This window comes from Myotis davidii, unplaced genomic scaffold (genome assembly GCF_000327345.1).
Source record: "Myotis davidii unplaced genomic scaffold, ASM32734v1 scaffold993, whole genome shotgun sequence".
Lineage (NCBI taxonomy): Eukaryota > Metazoa > Chordata > Mammalia > Chiroptera > Vespertilionidae > Myotis > Myotis davidii.
In genome coordinates, this window is record NW_006285483.1 from 2,383,406 (window position 1) to 2,390,518 (window position 7,113).

Sequence of the window (7,113 nt, forward strand, 5' to 3'; positions counted from 1 at the left end):
GGGGAGCCGGGGAGGGTGGGGGAGGGCGCCGGGGCCGGAGGAGAGAAAGGAGAATGCAGACCCCCGCACCCGGGGCGGGAGAGGCCAGGCCCGGAAAGGAATCCAGGGCAAGGCTGAGAGTGAGGAGAGAGGGCGGGGCTCAAGGCCCCAAGAGAATAAAGGGAGAGCGGAGGGTGGAGATTGCAGGCCCGGGGAGTCGGTGGGGAGAGAGGTCGAGATCCTGACCTTAGGGAGAGGCAGGGGAAGGGGGTGAAGCCATCAGCCCCGGAGGAAAAGACAAAGACCCCCTGCCCTCCCCCAAACCTGTGTGTGGGAAGGAGAGCAGCCCGGAGCTTTTCCTCCCCTCGGACCTCCGAAGGGAAGGAGCGGTAACGTCTCGAACAGCCCTAGGGCTCCCTTCCCCGCACGTCCAGGGCAGGCCCCTTCCCCATCCAGCTCAGCCTTTGTTCTTGAGCCTCTCGGCCGCCGCCCTGAATGGCCAGCCCGCCCTGGGTGGCTGTGTGTCTCCCAGCGCGGTGGGGGCACACGTAGGCACCATTGTGAGGGGGCAGGTTTGTCTTTGGTGCAACAGGGCCCCGCGAGGGTACAAGCCTCCCTGGGCAGCCCATCCCTATCCCCGTGGCCAGGCAGGGCCGGAGGGGGAGTGAACAAACCCCCCGGGAGTGGGAAACGTAGCAGGTCAGGGCCCCGAGGAGCCTGACATTCGCCCGCCCCTGTTCCTTACGTTATCAAGGAGAGAACCCAGGTCGGGGGAGGGGGGGATCGATCCCTTGGCAGGTCACCACCGGTCAGGCCTGCACGTGGGTTCTAGGCTGCGAAGCGGTGCTTGGAGGCAGGAGCCCCGCGGGGAGCTGGAGAGGCTGTTCTGCTCGTGGGAGTGCGTGTAAACGCATGTGTGTGCACATTGCGGGGTGCTGCCCTCCAGCCCACACACCTCTAGGGAAGAATAGGAAACGTCTGGTTTTTTCTTCCCCTGTTTCATAAAGGAAGTGTCTACCTTCAAAAGTGGTGAGTCTATTGGGAGCCAAGTATGGGGGCCAGACAGTGAGGATTAAGAAGCTCCCATTCCCATCATGTTCCCTTCACAGCCCCAAACCATAGTCAAGACTTGCTCTGGCCCTGTCTGCTGTGGTTCGGAACATCATTATTATGTAGTGTCCATTATGTGTCAGGGAAACGTGGAAAATCATCCCCTCCCACTTCCGCTTTCCACAGCTCTGTCACCTGCCAAATTCAATCAGGATTTCAGAGAAACAGGCAAAGCCTGAGGTCCCCCCTCACACCAAGGGTATTCTGATGTCAGCCTCTGTGTGGGTGAATGGGGGGGGGGGCACCTGTGGGGAGGAAGGGGGAGAAGGAGGCGGCTTTATCCACTTAGGGTTTGTGCAGAGTTAACCTCATGAACTACTGGGAGGAGAACTTGTACCCTCTTTCCCCAGTGACCATTAGCTTCCAGCCTCTTCTGCGGCCTGAAGGTCAGAGCTGCCACGTGTGGTTGTGCAGGTTGCTCATGGTACAGTGGCATTCAGCCTCAGAAGTAAACAGAGGCTAAAATACAGCCTGCACTCCACTTGCTGTGTGGTGTGCCCTGGCACAGGCCAGCATCCACCTGAAAGGTGCATACTTGTTCCAAGTGGGCATAACGGTAATTAAACTAGTGGTGGCCCTTGCAAGGCAAAGCAGCCAGGACATAAATCCTCCCTCTCTCTGGCCCCCTTCCCTAGATTAGAATAGGGCAAGAGTTTGGTCATTCCCAGTCCCAGACTGAGGTCTGGAGGAGGTAGGGACACAGAGAACTTCAGCTAACTAAGAAAAAAGGTGTCAGCATATATGTGAGTGAAGTGTGTGTAAGGACTAAACTCCAGAAAATAAGAAAGATTTGTTAATAGTACGGTTTACAAATAAGAGCTCATATTTGTAGAGCCCTCACTCTGTGCCGGGCTCTATTCTAAGTGTTTTAAGTGCATATGTTATTGCATTTAATCTCTAGAACAATCATGGCGAGTATATTACTATTCCCCTGTCCAGAGGAAACGTCCACTTAGAGAAGTTGAGTAAATTGCCCAAGATTACCCAGCTTGTCAGCGGCAGCATTCAACCCCAGGCTGTGCTGAGTGCTCCCAGTTTTACACTCCACCATTCCGCGCTCCTGCCTCCTAACAGAGAAGAAAGTGTAAACCAGGGGTTCCATGGCTCTGTCTTCTAAATCATCCCAGCATTTCCTAAACTTATCTGACTCCAAAGCCCTTTTTTATCCAAACATTTATTAACATCTCCAGGAACTACTATTATTCCACAGGACACAGCTCTGAAAACTTGTGCTATACTAATTACTGCCATTTATGTAAAATGCTTACTGTTTAGGATAATTACTATACAACATAGTAACTGTTATAATTAACTTCAGCTTAGCTTGGTGCCTGTTTTTATTTGATGCCACTACACGTTCATGATTGCCCAGTTTTCTGTTGCCCAGATAGCAGAGCCATGTCTTCAGATTTTAAAATCAGGGGATTTTTGTTTTTGTCTCATCTGTGGACGCATTACCCTCTGGCTACTTCTTTTCTAAGGGGTTTTCCACTGTGCTTCAGTCACTGTTCAACTTGAGTAGTTTCGTCCACATATATGGTTTTTACCATGATCTGGGCCCTGATAGCCGCCCTAAATCCCAGACCTCTCCACTGTGGGTATCCCACAGGCTCTTCAGACTCCACATGCACACATATCAACCCTGGTCGTTAAGAGCTTTGGCCCTGGAGCCAGAATGCCTGGGTTCCCACTGCTTTCCACCACTCTTCCAGCTGTGCAGATCTGGCCAAGCTATTTAATGTCTCAAAGTTTTATTTCCTCATCTATAATTTGAGAATAATAATATCTACCCTGCAGAGTTATCAGAAAATGCATGAAAAACTCCTGGCACAATGCCTGGTCCCTATAAATGATTAATAAATGTTAGCCATCATGAGCATCCCTCTTCCAGACTCGTTTTCCTTCCCTGTCTTTCTTACCTCAGTTCATGGCCCCATTATCCATCCAGGCACCAAGTCAGGAACCTGCAAGCTCCCTAGATTTGAGCCTCTTCCTTATGCATCACATCTCCATCATCACTCACCTCCTGGATATTTCTCCAGTTCATGTCTCCTTCCCTTGTAAGTGCCTCGTTTTCATTATGAATACCCTGCATCAGGTACTCCTCCAGTTGGTTCCTTGCTCCCATTCTTGGTACCTCCTCCCCAAATCCACACAGCAGTGATCTATCTAAAATGCCAATCTCCCAGGCCCCTCCCAACTAGAAGAAACCCTCGTGCTTTACCTAAACGCGCGCGCGCACACACACACACACACGCACACGCACACACACGCACACACACACACACACCCTCTCTGCCTTATCACCCCACACTTCCCATCTCCCTTTTCAATCTCTGGTAACACTATCAACTGCCTATGGCTTCCCCCACACCCAGATTCCACACCCGTGGTTCTCTTGCCTGTGAGGCTGAGGCTTTCGTTCGTGGTTAATTCCTTTGCCTTCTCTGAATCCCAGGTGGGATGCATATTCCCTTACTTTGCTTTGGGCCATCCAGGGCTTATCATTGATCACATTCTATTAAACTTGTCAGCCATATGTTTATCTATAGTTCCTTACAGACAGGGATCATGTGTGGGCTGCAGAACCTAGCACAGTGCCAGGAACATGAGAAGTTCTCTGCAAGTAATGGTTAAACTGATTGTGCTCATTAATGGCTGAAAAATAAAGCTTAGAAAGACTCTCTGTCTCTGCCTCCACTCAAAGAACCATGACCAGGCTCCCTGTCTCTGGAGGACCAGCAATGAATGCTATTTACACTACGTCCTTCCTGCCTAGAGCCAGGTTGCTAGCTAAGGTACATCCCTCTTAGCCCTGGGGAAATTCTAGGCCTGATTTCTGAATTTATTTCCTCCTTAGAGTCTCTGTTGGGTATTTAGCTGATATCCTGACACCTTACAGATAATGACAATCAAAGACTCTCCCACCCCAACTGACTGAATCACCCAGAAGAAAGAGACCATCCAGTGAGAGGTCACTTTAGCTGTTGGTTTGCTTCAAGGGCTCCAGGAGGATGGAGAAAGGTGGGAGCGCACACGCTGGTATTCCCATTGCACTGCAAACCCTGGTACCAGTCCCCAGTGGGAAACCTAAGGAAGAAAGCAACATGACCACAACTATTGGAATCTGCCCCATTTCCTTGCTGATTTCTTGGGTGGCCTTAAAAGACAAACTTCTCTAGGCAACCATTTACCAAACCCCAAACATTGCCCTTTTCCCCCAAGTTCCCTGAAATCTGGAGGATCCAGCCAAGGGCAACCATGTGACTGGGAGCTAGTGAGATGAGCACTGGACTGGGAGTCAGAGGAGAAGTCAGTTCTGAGCCCGATGTGGCTCTAGTCAAGTCATTTCACCTCCCAGAATCTGGATTTCTTCATCTAGGAAATGTAGGACTAGATGATCCGTAAGGTCCCTGTCAGCCCCAAAGTCTGTGATTCTCTGATTTCAATAATCTCTCACAAAGGGTGCCTTCCCTGTGGGTCAGAAATTTCTCTACCTCTAGCCAAGCTTAAATGTCCTCTTATTTTCTGATTCTTCTCTCTGATACACTCAGAAGTCAGAGAGCATTTTTTTACACTCCCACCCCACCCTCCAAAACTGGGATATCATTTTGTTCATCTTTGTGTTCCCTCAACTAACAAGGTACCTTGACATAGTTAAGATTCAATGACTGTTTAGAGCTTTAGTTGAAATATTAAAGCAAATGGTCACCAAGAGGGAAACAAAGAGAAGATGCTCCAATATAGTGGTTTCTAGGTCATGACTTCATAATTTAGGAGTCTTCCTCCTTCATTGTCTGGACAATCTGGAGGAACGCAGCCCCTGCCTTGAGAGAACCATGACAACGAAATGGAATTTGTCAGCCCCTGAATAACCAAAAGATCAAGTTAGGCTTCTTGGGTGCAAGAAATGCCTGAAGGAAAAAATAGCATCAGAATAGTGTCCCCTGACTCCATAGGACAGTTTCCTCAGGGCATTCCGCTGGAGCAAATCATTGTCATTTTTTCTGGAATCACCTCACTCTTGAGCTAAATTCCCAGAAAAGGACATCTGATTGGACAAATTAAGTCACAAGTCCACCTTTTGGCCATGGAAGTGAAGGGCAGCATGACTGATAGACCTGAGTTTGAGGGAGGAATAGCTGATAGAGGGAAAATCCACAGGCAGTTATAAAAAGCAAGAGTATGGGCGTTGGGCAGACAGATACCACCAATTGCTCTTGGAGAGCCTCAATAGTGGGAGACAAGATTATCTATGTGGGAGATCCTTGTCTCCACAGTCATAAAAACATACACTATGTTCTCTCGCTGTCAGTCTCTTAGAGTGAGGTGGGAAATGGTGAGGGGAGCCCTAAAAAATGAGGTCTGCACAATTTTGCCTTCCTTTTTAAGGACAATTTTAGAGGGAAACTTTGCCTTGTCAGGATGTTACAGCATATTCCAGTTATCAAAAACCTTTTTAAAAAATCTTCTCGCTAGGAAATAGAGGCCCACCTTATATTTAACATAATAAGGTAATTCTATTTATATAACAGTTTTATTGAGATATAGTTCACATACCATAAAACTTGCCTTTTTAAAGTGCACAAATCAGAGGTTTTTAGTATATTCACAGAGCTGCATAACCACCATCACCATCTAATTTTAGAACATTTTCATCCCCGAAAAAAGAAACCCCATACCCACTGGCAGTCACTCCCTTATTTCCACCTAATCTCCACTAATTTACTTTCTGTCTCCATGGATTTGTCTATGCTAGACATTTTGTGTAAATGGAATCATAAAATATATGGTCTGTTGTGCCTGTCTTATTTCACTTAGTATAATGTTTTCAAGGTTCATCTATGTTATCCACAAATCTGTGCTTCATTCCTTTTTATGGCCGGTTAATATTCTATTGTGTGAGCACACCACATTTTATTTATCTATTAATCATTTGGGTTGTTTCCACTTTTTAGCTGTTATGAATAATGCCTCTATAAACATTCATGTACAAGTTTTTGTGTGGCTATATGCTTTCAATCCTCTTGATATACAGTATGTATCTACTTGCGGAATTGATGGGTTTTATGGTAACTCTATGTTTAACCTTTTGAGGAAAGGTCAGACTGTTTCCCAAAGCAGCTGGACCTTTTTACATTCCTATCAGCAACACACTGTTATTATTTGTCTTTTTGGTTAAAGCCAACCTAGTGGGTGTGAAATGATAATCTCACTGTGGTTTTGATTTGCATTTTCTTGGTGGCTAATTATATTGAGCAGCTTCTCACGTGTTTATTGGCAACTTGTATATTTTCTTTAGAGAAATATTTATTCAGATCCTTTGTTCATTTTAAATTAGGTCATTTGTCTTTTTATTATTGAATTGTAAGAGTTTTTTATATGTCCTGGATACTAGACCTTCAGTAGAGATATAGTTTACAAATACTTTCTCCCATTCTGGGATTGTATTTTCACTTTCTTGATGGTGAACCTTTGAAGTACAAAAGCTTTTCATTTTTCTTTTTTCTTCTACAGGGAGAATGTGAGTGCAGTCCCCCACTACCACAAATTATGCAGTTGAATTTCCCACATTTGGAGAAATTGGGAATCAGCACAGCAGGAGTGCAATGGGTGAGCCTCACCTTAGGGAGACCACCTTCGTGATCATGATAGCTTCCCTACAAGGTAAGTAAACGAAAGTTTTTAATTTTGATGAAGACCAATTTGTCTATTTTTCTTTTTGTCCCTTGTGCTTTTTAAATTTAAATTTTATTTTTTAAATCCTCACCTGAGGATTTTTTTCCCCATTGATTTTTAGAGAGAGTGGAAGAGAAAGGGAAAGACAGGGAAAAATTTTTAGATAGAGTGGCAGAGAGAGGGAAAGACAGAGAGAAATATCAATGTGAAAGAAACACATCAATTGGTTGCCTCCTGCACAGGGCTGGGGGCCCGGGGAGGAGCCTGAAACTGAGGTACGTGCTCTTGACCAGAATTGAACCTGAGATTCTTAGGTCCACAGGCCAGTGCTTTATCCACTGATCA

At 46.4% G+C, this 7,113-nt stretch overlaps 1 pseudogene; it reads left to right on the top strand.

Annotated features, from left to right (window-relative positions):
* Positions 1–20: 20 nt before the first annotated feature.
* Positions 21–7,113, top strand: part of LOC102757020 — a 14,546-nt pseudogene continuing 7,453 nt past the window's right edge.